This window comes from Chlorocebus sabaeus, chromosome 24, assembly GCF_047675955.1.
Source record: "Chlorocebus sabaeus isolate Y175 chromosome 24, mChlSab1.0.hap1, whole genome shotgun sequence".
NCBI classification, from domain to species: Eukaryota; Metazoa; Chordata; class Mammalia; order Primates; family Cercopithecidae; genus Chlorocebus; species Chlorocebus sabaeus.
Window position 1 is genome coordinate 20107813 of NC_132927.1, and position 21452 is coordinate 20129264.

Sequence of the window (21452 nt, forward strand, 5' to 3'; positions counted from 1 at the left end):
AACCAGATATATAAAAATTTCAGAGAAACAGAACCATTCTTAGCTGAGCAGAGACTTGCCAACATTTTTTTTTTTTTTTTCCTTGGGGTATTTGCTGATTCTAGTCGGAGAATTCTGGGCTTCTGTTAGGGAAAATAAACACCAGTGGAGCTTTGGGAGTTTCTTCTAAGCTGGAAAAACTAGAAAATGCAAGTGCTGAAATGTGTGGTCAGTTTTGTCACCATATAATGTTAATGTCTGAGCAATGTAGAAGACTAGGGAACTAGACCAGAAGCTTCTAAATGGCAAGAAAACATCTTCTGCAGTATTTCAGTATCCAGTAAACAAACCCTGATGAGATGAGGAACAGAAGGTGACAGCAGAATGGTAAGGCAGCTTTCCTCAAGCACAATACTGGCTTTCTCTCCAGACTTGCCAGATTGGGAACCTATGTCCCCCACTTTCTAAGTTTATGTGTTATTGAGTCTTCTTAAGGAAAACAGAAGATAACCCAGGAAAATTATGCAGGAAAGGATTTCATGTAGTGAATTAGAGGCTTACAAACTGCTGAAAGGCCTGGAGGAATGAAAATTAGAGATACACCTGCTAGTGCTCAGGAAATCAGAAGGTAGGGGAATTGCTGGAATTTGCCGCCAATGATCCCAGCTGCCTATAGCACAAAAGCAATTCACAGGAAGATGAAAATCTTACTTTTACCACTTGCCAAAGCCCATTTCCCAGGCTGCTGCTGATGGAGCTATAATAGTTTCTCCTTATCTGGTACATTTCACATTACACATATGCTTCTTGTTGGTAAGCCCTGAACTGTAAATTTTCTAGCAAAAAACTTTAAATGTTTAGTTTCTAGTCTTCCTGCCCCTGTGATGCTTGGGAGGGCCTGGAAGGGAATGAGAGTTATGTTGAAATTCTAAGAGACTTTCTGTTACTGTGTCCCTCAGAGTAGTTTTTATTCTTATCTACTCTTCTAAATCACAGGAAAGTAGCACCATACTTCTGGCTAAAAAGATGTAAATATCCATTTTACAAATGAAGACACATTTACTTTTTCCCAAAGAAAAGCACATAGTCTCCCTTATCGATGTATTGCATAGATATCCCTATAATGTGGTTTTATTTTGGGATGACATAATTTCTCTTCTAGTTCAACCATAATCTCACTTTGATATTGGTAATCAAATGATTTAATATATAAAAATAATATGTGTGTACATGTGTACATATACACACACCACTAGTATCCTCTTATATAATAGTAGAGAGAACGGGGGGTGGGGGGAAATGGTTAATGAACACAGGCATTTGCATAATGAAACAAAAAGAGCTATGCATATTTGCTAGTCCTCATTTCCTTAATTGTTCACAAGGTCTTTACATTCTTACTACTTATAAATTCTGCTACCAATTCCATATTCCCTTCATCCTCAACCAGCAAAAGATCTGAGTATGATTCTTTAACCTAGCAGGAAAATGCAATTTTATTATTGAATAGCTCAGCTTGTATTTGTTATTTTGGTTTGCCATTAACTTTTGCATTTGACAAGGACATCGTTTTTTGAGAATGGATGCATGACAAGTAAATTTTTGGAACTTCTTCATGGTTTTGGTCCTTGACAGCACTTTTATGGCTTATCTACCTAGCTATGGAATGTGAAAGTAAGCCCTTCAAGGTGAGGCTTGTGATGTGTGCAGAGGCCAATGGTCTTCCATGATGAAATCCAAATACCTCACAATCAACAAGATCCAGTTGTCGTGGAGTAAGAATGAACCAGTTACCCACTGGGGCCCAGAAAGAACCATCCTCAGAACCCCTCTTTACCAACCTGCCGTGTCCTCTGAGCACTTAGTTAAGGACTGAAACTCAAAAAAAAAAAAAAAAAATTCAATTATTTGGAAATTTCTATATCTGAAAACGCTGTTCATCTGTGTGGTTGTTGGAGAATCTGAAAACATTACAACAGTTCCATTTTCAGTCTTATTTTGAAGTAACTGGAAAGTGTCTCCCTAGTTTTTAGTGATGGTGACATCAGAAACTCCGTCCTGTCTGTTTACTGCTTAACTTTGGAGACCAGAAATGGTAGGGACACTTAAACAAGACTTATGTGGAATTTCAAAGTATTTAGTGCTTGTATTTTAAGCATGGATTCTCTAAGACAAGTTTCTAATTCCACTGTAATCCTCAGGAGAAAGCTATTTATACAGCTCTTTTCCATCTGGACTTCTTCAGGTTACCAAACTTTTCTTACATCCTGTCTTATATCCCAACTTGCTGCTTGAATAAGTAGTTGCTGATTAACTGGAGTTAGTAATAGATGAAAAGGAAATCAAGTTAATGTTGATATTATCCTAAAACTATTTTGTATTATAACAGACTCATTTAAATTTTGACATATTTTGAATCTTCATTGAAAATAAAATAAAATAACATCCATATAATTGGCTACATAAAAAAAGTTTCAAATAAGTTGCAGTAGAAAACCATACATATGGTGATTTTTTTAAAGCCCTAAATAATTATTTCATATTCAAAATATGCTTTATTTGGATACAGTGGGATTTTGAAAGTAGGTAAATCTTTTTAGTAATAACTAACTAAACTTTCTTAATTCAAGACAGAGTTAAGCTCTAAAACTTTTTTCTATGCTGGATTTCAAAATAAATTATTACAAATTATGTTGATATAGATACACATATATATACTAATTTTGTTTCACCCTATCACAATCATTTATCCTCAAATAAACTGCCCTTCTAAAATTCAAGAAGTTTCAATCTTAGCATAAATAAAAACTTTACAATTAAATATATTGGTTCAGTGAATAAAATAATGGTAGAAAACTAATTTGTGAAAAGCTAAAGTTCGAGTCAAGTATGATTGCATGATTACTGTGTTTCCATTTAAATGTTAATGTACATTGTTACAAGTAAAAGTGCTTGGGATTAAAAAGTGATCTACCCTCTGATTATGGGACAATTTTTGCAATTATATATCTTATTGTTATGAATACCATGTTATCTTCTTAGTGACTGAGAAGATAATCTCTTTATAAAATGAGACTAAAGGGAATTATTTTTGCTGAAGTTTTAATTTTTTGTTTCTTTTTTCCATAATATTGCTTGGTGAAAAAGATTTCTCATCTTTTACGTGGACTACAGGTTTGTTCCTCCGTGGAAACAAAGCATCAACACTGCTTGGTAAAAGAGGCATAGGTGCTAAGCATGAAAGGCATAGGTGCTAAGCATGACAAAATTGGAAAATAAATAATGCCTTGGTGATTTAGAAAAAAGCTTGGGTCAAGAAAAGCAAAACTGCAAGTAACTGTTTCTACTTAAGAGGACATGTTCTATGTAACATTACCCTTCCTGTGCCTCTATGTCAATCTTCTAAATATTTTTCCAAATCAAGTATGCCTTTCAGGGTTGTATTTCTTTTGGGAATTGGTATTGAGGTTAAGATTTCTGTCAAACTTGCAGTAGATTTTAATGAAAGCTGTAAAGACACTGGATATCAGAGTTAAGAGGTACTTTAAAGAAAAGTACAAAATCACAATATTTCCAAATAAATAAGACAAATAATTACATGTAAATAACCTTTTTAATATCTAAGAGGTAAAAAGAGGAAGAAGATAGAGTATTAGCACAGATAAAAGGTGATGAGTCCAATCACGAGATACCAATGCATTAGCCAAATTCCAACTTCATATAATGTAACTTTGGTTTTGTTAGGAAACTGGTATTTGTGGAAATTTAATTGATTCTGAAAGAAAAATTGCTGAGTTCAAATCCTGTCACAGGATTTGAGCTTGGGAAAGTGGAGCGTGTTTCTGAATTTCTTTACAAAAGTGCAATACTTTTAAAAGCCATGTATTCCTTTCAGTGTTATTTTGAAAACAAATGATAAAATGATTCCTGAAAGCATTTGGCACAACTGCCAAGAACCTTTTGGCATGGGATTCTTAGATAAAGTGATATTGTGCAGATTATAGATGATGCAACATTTAGTGTCTTAAAATCCGAGCTCCCAGCTGATTAAAGCCACTCCCTTCACTATCTCAGTGTCTGAGGGGTTTTGTCACGCCTCATCCTGCTACAGAATAAATTAAATATCATCTATATTAGCTCCATTAATCTGTGTTTTTCTGTAAAGTGAAAAGTATCTGCCAATAAAGTAGATGAAAAAAGTATTGAATTTGAAATACACATATCTGAAATTGAAATATTTTTCTTCTGCCTAATGATAATTTGCTAGCCAAGACTGCATTTTCTTCTACATGAAATGTAGGGTAAACAATAAAATAAAATAAGAAACAACTGAAGCCAGGCATGGTGCCTCACACCTGTACTCCCAGTGCTTTAGAAAGTAAAGATGGGAGGATTGCTTGAGGCCAGGAGTTCAAGACCAGCTTAGGCAACGTAACGATATGCCCATCTCTACAATATTTTTTTTTTTTAATAAACACCTGAAGGCTTGTTGTGAGAATTAGTGGTAAGGTGTATAAAGGACTAGAAGAGCTACTAGCACATTGGACAGACTCAATACCTTTCAGTTATTATTGTTATTTGCCTAAGTTAATAAATATTTATAAAGGCCATCAAAAGAAAATGGGTAATCAAAATAAGATTGTAAAAATAATATATTGCAATAAAATATTTTAAATAAATCAGAAATGCAAGTTGACATAACAAAGATATGTTGTACTAAATATATATTTTGTACTATTTCTGAAAGAGGCATTAGCAAAAACTTTAGCAGCTCTAACAGTTTTAGGCTGTAGTTGTGTTAATAATAAAATCATCCCTCATTCAGCAAAAATTACTCATTATTTTTGTCAAAGAATGGTGTTTTTCCTAATTCAGATGAAGTTGTCACTCCTTCACTGTGAAATTGTAAAACAAATAGTCTCCAATAACCTAGGTTTATTAAGCCTTAACTAGTTCTCGATTCTATACTTTGGCTATGATGACAACCTTAGGAAAAGCAGCAGGCTGTACCTCTGCCATTATGTGTTCTCATTATCCAGGAAGGTAGCTAAGCACTTTGTTATAGTTCAAATTGTCACTAAGTGCAGTGTCTTGCAGTTTTTGCAAAAAATATTGCTAAAAAGAACATCTAAACTTAAAAAACAATTTTCTTTCATCACTTACTTTAAAAAAATGTGTTCCTATTAAATACTGGATAGAAACAATAAGATTTATAAACTATGAGTAAGATATAAAGAATATGAGCAAATGCATGCAAAATACACAATGCTTACCAAATACTAAATGCTGGAAAAGATGACTATTAAATATTTTTAAAAATACTTATAATATTTTCAGACTTTAAAAAATATGACAGAATTTGAAGTTGCAAAATTACATTTGAATTGCCTTCTATGCCCTCAATCTTGCTCATTCTCCAAGGAAACCACTACTGTGAAGTTAGTATGATTTATCCATATGTAGGTATTTTATATTTAGGTGGACATTTTTCTTCTGTGCTTACTTCTCTGAACTTGAACTAAAACAAATCTTAGATGATAAAAATGAAACATCTTAAGGTGTAGATACAAAATTTCATCATAACAATGAATAGTAATGGTAGAAGTAATTATGATAGATAACATTTGTTACATGCTTGACTATGTTTCAGTTACTTCTAGCTCCTTCAACACTTTTAATTCTCACAAAAATTCATGATGTACATTCTATTATTGTGCCCAATTTATTGGTATTGTATCTGAAACACAGAGAGGTCAAACTCCTTGACCAAGAATTGAATCTAAACTGGAAGCCTGGGCTTCTATTTCAGAGCCCCCAGTCAAGTTAGTTCCCTATATTACTTCTCAGTAAAACAAATACACAGAGAGAGAGTTTCACCAGTTGCACTTTACTGTCTACTCCACGATGCTAGGTTCTGCCATTCTGATAGAAAATAATTACCAGAGAGTACTTTTGAGATATTGAGAGGTGGTGCCAGCTGGGCTTCCTGGGTCGAGTAGGGGCTCGGGAAGAGTGAAACTCACTCGTTTCCTGCATTAGGACTTACTTCAGTCCTGGATGAATAATATTGAAGATGTATGCTTAAAATATTCCTAACACCAGGATTTGTGCATGTGTTTTCTTCCCCAAGAAAGCTATAAACAGCAAAAATTTTGCTGTTAAGTTTCCCTGTGTCCTCTCTCCCTCTCTCCTTCCCCCCTCCCCCCGCCCCCCAAAACTGAAAGGAATGTTAACCGCTGGTTTTTCTGTGACCAGCGGACCTTGCCTATATTTTCGATTCCAATTCCTTGTAAACATACTTTGTAAAGTCCTGTGAGATCCTGCCTCCTTTGCCATGCTACTGCAAAGTCATAGAGTAGATAAAACCTAAGTTGCAATTCTGGTTTTCCTCAAAATCTAAAACGTGTCACAAAATAATTTGCTGCCTTTGTTTCTTGCTCTGGTAACACCTTCCTGCCACAGGGGTATTTCCCGACTTAAAGAGTTTAAAAGGCAATCTTATAATCTAACTCTGGCTACCTGTTCCGGACCCCTTCCACGCTATGGAAGCTTTGTACTTTCACTCTGCTCAATAAAGCCTACAACTTTTTCTCTCTCTCAGTCTGTGTCTCTATCACTCACTGTGGTCAGCCACCACACCAATTCTTTGGCATGGCTAGGCAAGAACCTTAGGTGTTACATCTTGGCAAGCCAGCCAGGAGCCTCCAGAAAAAGCATCTAGATCGTCACGTGGTGAGTACAATCGGACCTCTTTCACTTGCTATTCTGTCCTGTTCTTTCTTCCAATTCGGACGCTAAACACCGGGCACTTGTGGGCGGCTTAAATACATTTAGCGGGACCACTGGACTAAAAACACGGGTATCAGGCTCTCTGGGAAAGGGCTTTTTAACAACCCCCAACCCTTCGGAGTTGGGAGCATTGGTTTGCTTGGAACCAGTTCTAACTCTTTCACTTTCCATGGTGGTCCTGAAGTACACCCAGGAGTGCTCAGTGGACGTCTTGGTCTCCCAGATATCCTGGTTGAGACCATGGCCCTGCCAGAGGCGCCCCCTGCATGGGTTAGTGAGCATGAGACAGCCACATCTTCTGACTCCTGCCTCCTGAATCCTAATGTCTGCCAGTTAAACTTCTTTCCTCGTCTGGTAAGCAAGGTTATTCCCGCTAGGCAGGATCAAGGTTCCCTATTTAGAAGTCTTAAATTATTGCTGTGGCACCCAGAAGATCCCTGTTCACGGTGTCCTCCAGGGTTTAGGCATTTGATGGCTATTTTAAAGGGCTGGCTCCCCACCATAGTGTGTGGGCCCCCACATCAGGACAATTTAAAGACAGGTCTGTAATTTTCATGTGGGTAGTAGAAGCCTTAAGGCATTTCCTCCATTGCTCCCCAGATGGACTTTCCCCTTCCTTGGGGCCTCTCAAGAACAATCTGTGGTGCATAGGCACGGGTCTTAGAGCCGTTGAATTGTTTTTTCAACCATTCAATAATTGGTATTGGATAGAAGAAAATACAGTCAGTTGGGATACAGGATACTGGTATCTCCTTGAGAGGGGGGCTTACTGCTTTGATGCCAAGTGGGGACAGAAGGCTAAAGTACAGCAGCTGTTCTCTCAGCCCTGGCCTAGAGGACATCCACCCCCCACTTTAAGCTTACTAAGCCTCCTATCACCAATTCAGAGATTTCTCCTTGAAGGACACTTTTATGGCCAGACCCACATAAATTGGGCCTTAGCATGCAAGCATCAGTGGTGCCCCTGACCCAGGCCTTGTCCTCCTGAAACAGGTAGGATGCATTGACAGAAGGACCACAATAAATCCAACAGTCCTTGTGTCTCATTTAGTGGTCAATGGGCACACGGCAGGGGCAAGGGAAATTTCTATCTCGCCAGTAAGCATGGTTAAATCCAGTAGATGGAGAGCTCAGGAAAAGCAGCCATGAGCTTTGAGCACAATTAGACCTGACCCTTAGGGGAGGTCCTAAGGGAAGATGAGTCCCAGGACTAATCAGGGGTGTGAGCATCCCTGTGTTTAAAATTCCAGATGGGCACCACACCTTCAAAACCGTACACTCCCTTAAGATGTATCCTAAATAACTAGGACAAATTCGACCCTGTGACCTTAAAAAAGAAGCGGCTGATTTTCTTCTGTACCACTGCCTGGCCACAGTATTCCTTACGAAATGGAGAAACTTAGCCCCCTGAGGAAAGTATTAATTTTAAAAGCCTTCTACAGCTAGATCTTTTCTGTAAACAGGAAGGTAAATGGAGTGAAGTCCCTTAGGTACAGGCTTTCTTTGCCCTTCATGACAATACTACCCTGTGCCAAGCCTGCAAGCTTTGCCCAAATGACAGAGGCCCACAATTGCCTCCGTATTCAGGGCCTCTTCCCTCAGCCTCACTCTCCTTGCCCACTAACTCTCCTTCATCCAGCCCCACCGAAGTATTAAAGGCACACCAAAAAGAAAACATAAACTCCGCGAACCTGGCACGCACCCAAACTATATCCCTTACAAGCAGTAGGAGGAGAAATTGGGCCCATTCACATCCATGCCCTCTTCTCACTCTTAGATTTAAAGCAAATAAAGGCAGATTTGGGGAAATTCTCAGATGATCCTGGTAACTATATAGATGTCCTGCAAGGATTGAGGCCGTTCTTTGATCTAACATGGAGAGATATCATGTTACTTCTTGATCAGACCTTAAGTCCTACTGAAAAAGAAGCAGCTTTTTAGCAGCAGCCTGGCAATTTGAGGATCTGTGGTACCTTAGCCAGGTAAATGATCGAATGGCCCTGGAAGAGAGGGAAAAATTCCCCACAGGGCAACAGGCAGTCCCCACTGTAAACCCTCATTAAGATACTGACTCAGATCATGGAAATTAGAGCTGCAGGCATTTGCTAAGTTGCATTTTAAAAGGGTTGAGGAAGACTAGGAAAAAACCTATGAACTACTCAATGCTATCCACAATTACCTAGAGAAAAGAGGAAATTCCCTCCGCTTTTCTAGAAAGGCTAAGGGAGGTCCTAAAAAAGCACACCTCCCTAACTCCAAATTCCATAGAAAGTCAACTTGTTTTAAAAGATAAATTTATCACCCAAGCAGCAGCTGATATTAGGAGAAAACTCCAAAAGTCTTCCTTAGGCCTAGAACGAAATTCGAAGGCATCATTAAATCTGGCAACCCCGGTGTCCTATAACAGAGACCAAGAGGAACAGGCCAAAAGGGAAAAGTGAGATAAGAGAAAGGCTTCAGCCTTAGTCATGGCCCTCAGACAGGCAGACCTTGGTGGCTCAGAGGAAACCAAAAGAGGAGCAGGCCAATTGCCTAGTAGGGCTTGTTATCAGTGTGGTTTGCAAGGACACTTTAAGAAAGATTGTCCAACCAGAAACAAACCACCCCCTCACCCATGTCCAATATGCCAAGGCAATCACTGGAAGACACACTGCCCCAGAGGATGAAGGCCCCCTGGACCAGAATCACCTAACTAGATGATTCAACAACAAGACTGAGGGTGCCCAGGGCAAGTGCCAGCTCATGCTGTCAAACTCACAGAGCCCGGGTAAGTTTGACCATTGAGGACCAGGAAGTGGACTTCCTCCTGGACACTGGCATGGCCTTCTCAGTTTAATCTCCTGTCCCGGACAACTGTTCTCAAAGTCCAATACTATCCGAGGAGTCTTAGGACAGCCTGTAACCAGGCATTTCTCCCACCTCCTCAGCTGCAATTGGGAGACTTTGCTCTTTTCACATGCCTTTCTTGTCATGCCCGAGAGTCCCACACCCTTATTAGGGAGGGACATATTAGTCAAAGCCAGAGCTATTATCTACATGAATATGGGGAACAAATTACCCATTTGTTTTCCCCTACTTGAAGAAGAAATCAACTCTGAAGTCTGGGCCTTGAAGGACAATTCAGAAGGGCAAAGAATGCCCATCCAGTTCAAATCAAGCTAAAAGGCCCCACCACTTTTCCTCATCAAAGGCAATATCCCTTAAGACCTGAAGCTCACAAAGGATTACAGGATATTGTTAGACATTTAAAAGCTCAAGGCTTAGTAAGAAAATGTAGCAGTCCTTGCCACACCCCAATCCTAGGAATACAAAAACCAGATGGTCAGTGTAAACTAGTTCAAGACCTCAGAATCATCAATGAGGCAATAATTCTTTTATAGCCTGCTGTACCTAACCCCTATCCACTGCTCTCTCAGATACCAGAAGAAGCAGAATGGTTCACTGTTCTGGACCTCAAAGATGCCTTCTTCTGCATTCCCCTGAACTCTGACTCTGAGTTCCCCTATGCCTTTGAAGATCCTACAGACCACACGTTCCAGCTTATGTAGACGGTCTTGCCCCAAGGGTTTAGAGATAGCCCTCATCTGTTTGGTAAGGCATTAGCCCAAGACCTAAGCCAATTCTTAAGTCTAGGCACTCCAGTCCTCCAATATGTGGATGGCATACTTCTGGCTACCAGTTCAGAAGCCTCATGTCAGCAGCCTACTCTAGATCTCTTAAACTTTCTAGCTAATCGAGGGTACAAAGTATCTAGGAAAAAGGCCCAGCTCTGTTTACAAGTTAAATATCTAGTCCTAGTCCTAGCCAAAGGAACCAGGGCCCTTAGCAAAGAGCGTATTCAGCCTATACTGGCCTATCCACACCCTAAGACATTAAAACAGTTACAGGGGTTCCTTGGAATCACTGGCTTTTGCTGACTATGGACTCCTGGATACACTGAAATGGCCAGGCCACTCTATACCCTGATAAAGGAGAGTCAGAAGGCAAATACTCATCTAGTAGAGTGGGAACTGTAGGTGGAAACAGCCTTCAAAACTTTAAAGCAGGCCCTAGTACAAGCTCCAGCCCTGAGCCTCCCCAAAGGACAAAATTTCTCTTTATATGTCACTGAGAGGGCAGGAATAGCTCTTGGAGTTCTTACTCAGACTCGTGGGACAGTCCCACAACCAGTGGCTTACCTAAGTAAAGAAAGTGATGTAGTAGCCAAAGGCTGGTCTCACTGTTTACAGGTGGTTGCAGCAGTAGCCATCATAGTGTCAGAGGTGATTAAAATAATAGAAGAAAAGGGTCTCACTGTCTGGACTACTCATGATCTAAGTGGCATATTAAGTGCTAAAGGAAGTTTGTGGCTCTCAAATAACCACCTACTCAAATGGCCAGGCACTACTCCTTGAGGGACAAGTATTTCAAATACGCACATGTGCGACCCTCAATCCTGTCACTTTTCTCCCAGAGGATGAGGAACCAATTGAGCATAACTGCCAACAAATTATAGCTCAGAATTATGCCGCCTGAGACGATCTCTTAGAAGTCCCCTTAGCTAACCCTGACCTTAACCTGTATTCAGAAGAAAGTTCATTTGTAGAAAACGGGGTACAAAAGGCAGGCCATGCCATAGTTAGTGATGCAGCAGTACTTGAAAGTAAGCCTCTTCCCCCAGGGACCAGTGCTCAGTTAGCAGAACTAGTGGTGCTTACCCAAGTCTTAGAGCTGGGAGACGGGAAAAGAATAAATGTGTACACAGATAGCAAGCATGCTTATCTAGTCCTACATGCACATGCTGCAATATGGAAAGAAAGGGAGTTCCTAACCTCCGGAGGAACACCCATTAAGTTCTACAAAGAAATCATGGAGTTATTGCACGTAGTACAAAAAGCTAAGGAGGTGGCAGTCTTACACCGCCAAGGCCATCAGAAAAGTGAAGGAGAAGCAGAGGGAAACCGCCAAGCAGTCGCTGAGGCCAAACTTGCTGCCAGGCAGGACTTTCCTTCAGAAATGCCCATGGAAGGACCCCTGGCAAGGAGCAACCCCCTCCAGGAGGTTAAGCCCCAGTAATCCCCAACTGAAACAGAATGGGGACTTTCACAAGGACATAGTTTTCTCCCCTCAGAGTGTCTAACGACAGAGGAGGGAAAGGTGCTCATACCTGAAGCCAGCCAGTGGAAAATACTTAATACCCTCCACCCAACTTTTCATATGGATATTGAAAGTACCCATAAGATGGCCACATTCCTATTTACAGGGTCAAACATCCTCAAAACCATCTGGGAAGTAGTCAAAGCCTGTTAAGTGTGCCAAAAGAATAATCCCTTGGCCCACCGTAAGGCCTCTCCAGGAGGACCAAGTACAGGACATTATCCCAGAGAGGACTGGCAGTTAGATTTTACCCACAGGCCAAAGTCAAGAGAATTTCAATACTTATTGATCTGTGTTGATACCTTTACAAATTAGGTGAAAGCCTTCCCTTGTAGAACACAGAAGGCCCAAGAAGTGGTTAAAGTTTTAGTTCATAAAATAATTCCTAGATTTTGACTTCCCCAAAGCTTACAGAGTGGCAATGGTCCAACTTTTAAAGTTACAGTAACTCAAGGAATTTCCAAAGCACTAGGAATACAATATCACCTCCACTGTGCCTGGAGGCCACAATCCTCCGGGAAGGTCAAAAAGGCAAATGAAACACTCCAGGCATTTGAAAAATCCAGCACAAGAAACTCATCTCCCAGGGCCCACTCTTTTGCCCAAGGCCTTATTAAGAATTCTAAACTCCCCTCACAGAATGGGGCTTAGTCCATATGAAATGCTGTATGGATGGCCTTTTCTCACAGATGACCTCCTGCTTGATCAGGAAACCAGGAAACGGCCAATTTAGTCAAAGATATAACTTCTCTGGCAAAATAACAACAAAACCTTAAAACCTTACCCAAGAGGTGTTAACAGGGAAAAATGAATAGAGTTGTTTCAACCAGGAGATCTAGTATTAGTCAAGTCTCTCTCCTCTACCTCTCCATCTGTGGATTCCTTATGGGAGGGACCATACTTGGTAATCCTCTCTCCCCGCACTGGAGTCAAAGTGGCAGGAGTGGACGGTAATCCTCTCTACCCGCACTGCAGTTAAAGTGGCAGGAGTAGAATCCTGGATTCACCACACCCGAGTTAAGCCTTCGACACCCCCTGAGGAACTTACAGGATCATCAACTCAGGAGTCACAAGGTTAGCCAGACCAGCCTCGATACACCTGTCAGCCACTAGAGGACCTGCACCTCCTATTTTGTAAGAAAACAGCTCAGACCAGAAAGACTCCTGCAGTTAATCCTGAAGAGGAATTTCTCCCTACCGAAAAGAGGATGGTAGAAAACCTACATGATCTTTGACATCTCTCCTTGATCTCTTTAATGGAATCCTTCTACTGTTTCATTACATTATTAAGCAGTACACTAACTGTACTCTTTACAGTAGGATTATATACTGTAGCTCCAGCCAGAACAAAAATCTTAATCACATCAACCTTCCTTCTATCATCCTTTCTTCTAACAGCAATTTACTCCTTTTTCCCTCCTCTTTTCTATGACTGCCCCACTTACAACACATCATGAATCCTCTTAGGCTTTCTGCCATCCTCTTCTCCCACTAAAATGCACCCTTTCTCCCACTAAAACGCACCCCCTGTGTCAGTGTGCCTCCCCTGGAGGAGTCAACTGGCATTCTCTCGGAAACTCTTGGGGATTAGGTAGCCCCTTGTGAGCACCCACATCTTTTCCCATGTATACTTACATAAGAAAAGAATGTTGTAAAACTGCTTTTCTCTGCTCTCACAATGGCAGTACATATCACCAAGTAAACTGATCCAAGCTGACTGCCCTGAGAAACGGGGGGCCAAGCCTTGCTGGACATATTATGCCCATATAGGTACTGACAGAGGAGGCATTCAAGATGAGGCTAAAGAAGGGCATATCCAACAAGTGAATAAAAACTTAGTCCACTTCTCCAGTACTCCCAGTCCATACAAGAAATTAGATCTTTCCAGGCTACAAGAAACCCTAAACTCTCATTCTCATCTCTGGAGCATGTTTAACAGTACCCTTACAGGAATACAAGAGGTCTCTCCTAGTAATCCAACCAACTGTTAGATGTGTCTCCCCTTGCATTTTCAGCCATAAGTTCCAGCCCCTATCCCCAGATAGTGGAACTTATCCACCCCAGTCCTAAACACCACCAAATTAATCAATCCCATAGTCACCAATTTACCAGTCACACAGGCCTCAAATCTCACATGCATAAACTTCAGCATGGCTCTCAGTTAGAACACCTTCCAATGTCAGTCCTGGATATCAGTAACCTCAGGTTTCACCTGTCTAACTTCAGGCATCTTTTTCATCTGTGATAACATAGCCTGTTGATGCGTAAACACCACTCCAAAGAATTATGCTTTCTCTCCTTTCTAGCACCTTGTGTGTCCATATACACTGAACAAGAGTTACAAAGTCTCCTCATACCCCAATCCCACCACACACGAACCCTTATTGTCCCTTTTATTGTACGAGCCGAAATATTGTCAGGCTTGGGATTGGAATTAGAGGTATAACCTTCTCCACCCAATTCTATTATAAATTATCACAAGAATTAAATGATGACATGGAGCAAGTTGCCTACTCCCTAGTGACCTTACAAAGCCAGCTTAATTCTCTAGCTGCTGCGGTAGTCCTCCAAAACCAAAGAGTCCTAGATATATTAATAGCTGAAAGTGGAGGAACCTGCCTCTTCTTAGGAGAGGAATGTTGCTATTTTGTTAACCAGTCAAGAATCATTACTGAAAAGGTCAAAGAAATAAGAGAATGGACAGAAAGTAGGAAAAAGGAGCTTGAACACTCAGGACCCTAAAATATGTTTAATCAATGGATACTTTGGCTCCTCCCTTTTCTAGGCCATGTGACAGTCATCCTAGTATTACTCGCCTTTCGGCCTTGGCATTTTTAACCTCCTTGTCAAATTTGTTTCCTCCAGGATCGAGGCAAACAAGTTACAAATGGTCTTACAAATGGAACCTCAAATAAGCTCAACTCATGGCTTCTATCGCGGACCCCTGGATCGACCCGTTGGTCCCTCGACTGGTCTAAAAATTTCCCTCTGGAGGACACCACAACTGCAGGGCCCCTTCTTCGCTCCTAACCAGCAGGAAGTAGCCAGAACAACTGCTGCCCAGTTCCCAACAGTAGTTAGGGTGTCCTGTTTAGATGGGGACTGACAAGAGGTGCCAGCTGGGCTTCCTGGTTCGAGTAGGGGCTCGGAAAGTGTGAAACTCACGCATTTCCTGCATCAGGACTTACTTCAGTCCTGGATGAATAATATTGAAGATGTATGCTTAAAATATTCCTAACACCAGGATTTGTGCATGTGTTTTCTTCCCCAAGAAAGCTATGAACAGCGAAAATTTTGCTGTAAGTTTGTTTCCCTGTGTCCTCTCTCCCTCTCTCCTTCCCGCCCCCCAAAACTAAAAGGAATGTTAACCGCCGGTTTTTCTGTGACCAGCGGACCTTGCCTGTACTTTCGATTCCAATTCCTTGTAAACATACTTTGTAAAGTCCTGTGAGATCCTGCCTCCTTTGCCATGCCGCTGCAAGGTCATAAAGTAGATAAAACCTAAGTTGCAATTCTGGTTTTCCTCAAAATCTAAGACATGTCATAAAATAATTTGCTTCCTTTGTTCCTTACTCTGGTAACATCTTCCCGCCGCATGTATTTCCCAACTTAAAGAGTTTAAAAGGCAATCGTATAATCTAACTCTGGCTACCCGTTCAGGACCCCTTCCAGGCTGTGGAAGCTTTGTACTTTCACTCTGCAAAATAAAGCTTACAACTTTTTCTCTCTCTCGGTCTGTGTCTCTATCACTCGATGCGGTTGACTGCCACACCAATTCTTTGGCGTGGCTAGGCAAGAACCTTAGGCATTATGGTATTATTATCAATTTGACCATAATTTATTACACCTTCAGTGTTTAAACCAAATTTTGACAACTGTCCTCAAGAACTTCAGAATTTAATCACACATCATACTTCCCAGAGAAACAGAGGCCCTCAGATATAAATTCTGTCAACTTCATATTCCAGACTTAGTAACTTTAAAAATTTTCTTTTGGCTCTCGCCTGAGAAGTGCCACTAGTTTTTGCCACAAATGAGGTTTTCACGTGGCCCAGGATTAAAACAACTCCCAAATTTTCGGGAAAAGCCTTAGTCTCTAAATCCTTCCTTATCTCTAGAATTGTTCACTCTGCCCCTGTCCTAGGTCTTCTGTCTCTGCATTGAAGTAAGAGTCCTCCTACGGCCACCAGACCCTAGTTTACCACCCATCTCTTCTCTATATAGCCAAGATTCTTGAAAAGATGTATACTTGCTTTTCTATGTTTATTAGATTGTACTTGACCACAACACTGCTTTAAAAGTACCATTATCTTAATCACCTAAAATATTTCTGTAAAGAATTATCTAATTAACAACATAAATACATACTACTCTTTATTAATTTTACCTTATTTCTCAAATACCAACATAGTCTTGTTATATTCCAAGCACTTTAAGAGTTTTAACTCATGTAATCTTTTGATAAAGGGTGTAATCAACCCTATGAGGTATATACTATTTCTGTTCCCCTTTAGCTGTTCCCCTGCTAGCAAGTGGCAGAGCTAGAATTTGAACACTATCTTCCACTTCTACAGCATTAACATCTACTTTTAGCTACCTCTTAAATATTAGCATTTTGTAATGTTTAATATTTTAAATGCAATCAATAGATAAATGTAAATATCTTCTTTATTCACCCTTTATCTCCCCAAAATAATAAATATTCTCCTAAATATGCCACCTTCCATTCTATGAATGTTTTATATTATTACTGATCATGTAAGTGTCCATAAAATATACTTTATCTAAATACTATTATATTTTCCAAATCAGTTTGCAATCTGCTTTTCCTTGTTCATTATGCAAGGATAAAATCTAATGCACATTATGGCTCACATCTTTCTCATACATTCATTTTCACCACTATATTGTTTCTGTAGTACTAGAATATATTTTTCTATTTTAGTGTTTGTGTCATTAGTTGATTTTGTTTTGTTTTGTTTTGTGTTTTGGCACAGCTAGCTGAGGTTTTATGTTCGGGGGAAAAAAACCAATAAGCAATTGAATTGTTTTGTAGCTGGAGGCATGGGCAAGGGGACTACCCCAGGCAGTAAACTCCCTGGCCAGTGGGCTGAGGGCTAGGGCTGAGCCTCAGGCGGGTCTCCTGTTGCCTGTGCTCCCCTGCGCTGTGGCCTCCCTCGGGGGCTCTGGAGCAGCCACAGGAAGGGTAGGCTGGGAAGGTCTGCTGTGGTTGTTCACTTGGGGCAGGACATCAAAGGACTGGGACAGCCAACCATCGCGGGTCTCCACTTTCACAACCATGGCCCTAGTGGAGCTGGTGCAGCTGAAGGAGCTGGAGCCCCAGCCAGAGCCAAAGCTGGAGCCCAGGCTTAGCTGAGGCTGGGAGTTGTGAGGTCCCCATAGGCTGAGATCAGGGCATCTCCATAGCCAATGGTGGTCTTCCAATGGATACTCATGTTCTGCAACCCAGACTCCAGCCAGCTCTCCTCGCCCTCCAGCAGCTTCCAACAGACAGCGTTCTCGATGTCCAGGGCCAGCTTGATGTTCATCAGCTCCTGGTACTTGCGCAGCTGCTGCTGCAAGTCCTGCTTAGCCCGCTGTAGGGCAGCCACCAGCTCGGACAGCTTGGCCCTGGCATCTTTAACAGCCAGCTCCCTGCGCTGCTCGGCAACTGTGATGGCGACCTCCAGGGGAGCCCTCTGGCATTGGAGGCCCTCAGTCTCAGTCTGGAGCTGGCTGATATTCCAATTCATCTTGGAGTTCTCAGTCTTTGTGCACTGCAGGTCATCCCAGTGCTTCCCAGCCAGCGTCTGCAGCCCCTCATAATGGATCTGGTACATGCTCTCAGCCCCTGCCCTGCTGTGCTTGGCTATCTTGTCGGACTGTGCCTTGACCTCAGTGATGATGCTGTCCATGTTCAGGGATCGACTGTTGTCCATGGACAGCACCACAGAAGTGTCCCAGATCTGGGACTGCAGCTTCCGGATCTCCTCTTCATACAGCTGCCTGAGGAACTTGATCTCGTGAGTCAGCCCTTTCAGGTGAGACTCCAGCTCCACCTTGTTCATGTAAGCTTCATCCACATCCTTCTTGATGAGGACAAATTCATTCTCCGTCTCTGTACGTTTATTGATCTCATCCTCATATTTGTTCTTGAAGTCCTTCACCAGCCCCTGAGTATTGCCAAGCTCCGCCTCCAGCTTCAGCGTCTCCTGGCCCAGAGTCTCCAGCTGCCGCCTAAGGTTGTTGATGTAGCTCTCTAATATGTTGTCCATGTTGCTCCAAGTGTTTTTCCGCTGCGGCAGCAGGCTCCACTTGGTTTCCAGCATCTTGTTCTGCTGCTCCAGAAACTGTACCCTGTCGATGAAGGAGACAAACCTGACCTGTTGTTGAGAGTCTTGATCTGCTCCTTTTCCTGGGTGCAGATGTCCTGGATGTTGGGGTCCACCTCCACGTTAAGGGGACTCAGCAGGCTCTGGTTGACCGTGACGGCGGTGATGCCTCCCCTACCTCTGGCCCCTTATTAGCCTCTGCCCAGGCCACCTCAGAAGCTGCTGCTGCCCACTCGGGAGAAGCTCAAGGAGCTCATGTGGGCACCAGGCCACTCGTGTAGGAGCGGCCAGAGGTGGACACCTTGTAGAACTTCTGGGTCACCCTTGTGGACGTGGTGGAGGCAGGAGCGGAGACAGACAGGCTGAACCAGGAGGACATTCCAGAAGGAGCACAGAAGCTGCTTCTTGGTCTGTGTAACTAGTTTTTATTGCTATCACAAAACAATGCCACAATAAACACACTTCTGGTAAGGAGTTGTTTGAAGATACGTAGAGAGAAATGAAATTGCTGGATCAAATAGAATACATAATTTATTTTTAAAAATATTGTTAAATTGATTTAAAATGATGATACCAATTATACTGTCATCAGCAGAGTCTGCATTATTTTTGTCAGCAATTGCTTTCTTGTGAAATGCTTCTTCATGACTTTTGGCAATTGTTCTTTTGGCTTGTTTGTTCTTTCACCACTGGAAATGGTGGAGATGTTTACATAGTTTATATGCTGAAATATAATGCATATGTTGCAAATATCCTTTTGTGGCTTGACCATTTATTCTTATGATGATGTTTTAAAAATTAATATAATATTCTTAATATTAATGCTCTAAAAATTGACCAGTTTTGTTTTTTATGATGTGACTTGATGAAAATATTTCCCTACCTCAAGATGGATACAGTTTTCTGTAAGGACTCCTAGTGATTAAAGTTTAACTTTCTGCAGTTTAACCTTTAAAATTTATTAAATTGTTTATATAATATAAATGGTAAATTAATTTTTTTATGGATACAGTTAATTGCCACAGCCCTACTTACTCAAGTGTCTGTAAAATGTCTCATATGTCTTGAAACAGGTTTAAGTAGTTTATGTACTTCAATAGCATAGATGCTATAGTTCTTTAAAAAATATATAATTATTTGAAATTTATTTTCCAATCATTTAGTTTTATGAATTTTGAATTTAAAAAAATTGTTCTTTAAGATCCCTCATTAACAGTTGATAGATTTAGGAAGTAGCAATACAAGATGTTCAGATACATTTAAATTTCACATAAACAATATTTTTTCCCTGTAAGCATGTCCTAAATATTACATGGGGCATGATTATAATAAAAAAGTAATTATTTATATGAAATTCAAATTTATCTGAAATTCCTGTACTTTAGCAACTCTAATTAAAACAAAAGTAGAGAACTAAAAATTTATTTTAGCACTCCCTATTGATAAAAAATAAAATTAGATGTTAATTACAGAAAGTTCACAAAGCTAAAAATTTAGAATAAATTTGAATGGTCAAACCTCAATACTTATTTTATTGTGAATTTGCAGCATTTACTGCCTAATTTTCGTCGATCTTTTGAGACATCGTATATATGTTCAGTTCTCTGAATTTGTATTTCATTTCTGTTCTACAAACCTTTGATCTTGCCTTTTACCAAATTCAATTTTTTTCTTCTTTTTTAGCAATAAGTGTATTTTGTCTAAAATTGCCATATGTTTGAAGCAAAAGGGCTGCATAAAATGAATTCATCCAAATGTATTAATCAAAATTCACTCATGAATAACTAATTGCTCAATCTAGTAACTGTTTGACTCCTTATTTTCCTATTCTTTAGGAAGTATTTGATATTTCTGGCCAGGCGCAGTGGCTCGTGCCTGTAATCCCAGCACTTCGGGAGGGCAAGGCAGGTGAATCACTGGAGATCAGGAGTTTGAGACCAGCCTGGTCAACATGGTGAAACCCTGTCTCTACTAAAAATACAAAAATGAGTTGGGTATGGTGGCACATGCCTGTAATCCCAGCTGCTCAGGAGGCTGAGGCGGGAGAATCTCTTGAACTTGGGAAGCGAAGGTTGCAGTGAGTTGAGATAGCACCACTGTACTCCAGACCAGGTGACAGAGTGAGACTCTATCTCAAAAATAATAATAATAATAATTTAAAAATATATACATACACACATTTCTGACCACTCCTATTTTATGAGGCAATTTCTTTTTCTTTCTTCTGCCTTCCAGTAGCTTACATTTCTCTAAGTTTCTGCCCTTTTATTATGTTTATTATGTCCATTCAGATCTTCCATATCTATAATCTCAAGGATTTTGTCCCTAGCAGAGTTATTTATTTTTTAATATAATCCCCTTCTTCATAAATGAGCTCATCAGATTTGTAGCATAAATTAAACATATACATTAGCAGTTGTAACCGTATTGTTCCAGTAAAGCCCTTTCTCTACATTAGGAGTATGATTTGACACACGTGTCTAACAGTCTCTGAACAGTCTTTATTAGATTACACTTAATCTGTTATTACCTTATCTTACCCTACTTCTTTTTAAATATTTCACCTGTCAGTTTCTCTATCTTGATGGTGGATAACCACCACTCACCAGAATTGCCCAAGTCAAATATATAAAAGGAAAGAGTGTCTCCTTGGCAACTGCTCTCAAATTGGGCACAATTTTTATTAATTCAACCTCCTAATTATTGTTCCAAACTATCATTATTTTCATTCCTCCTCTAATGTTTCTTATATGATTTTATTCCAAAATCCATCTTTTAAAAATTGCATTAATTACTGCAGCATTTCCAAACACAGTTCCTTGGCTTTAGTTTTACTTCCCAGAGAAGAGTACTTCTCTCTTTTCCAGATTGAAGTTTTTTAATAAAATTGGATTATACGCGCAATCCTTTAATTGACTTTTTGTGTGTCATGCAAAGCCGTTCATAGTCTGGCATATGACAACTTTTCCAAATACATCTACAACTTACCGAATGGATTGTGTCCGAAGCCTACTAAACTTTATATTCAACTATCAAACAATCTGGAGTCTCTGTTATTATTCAAACTATTTATTTCCTCTGTCTACCAAGAACACTTCTGCTGTAGAACTATACTGCCCTGTTTCAATGAAATCAGATTTAGCCTGTGATTCCCTTTGAACACTGAAAAATATATAGATGTAAGATACATCACTTTTTAGCAAAGCTATATAGAAG

General features: G+C 40.4%; 1 pseudogene; it reads right to left on the bottom strand.

Annotated features, from left to right (window-relative positions):
* Window positions 1-17273: 17273 nt before the first annotated feature.
* LOC103228888 (keratin, type II cytoskeletal 8 pseudogene) lies at window positions 17274-18615 on the bottom strand (annotated as a pseudogene).
* Between the last annotated feature and the right edge of the window lie 2837 nt (window positions 18616-21452).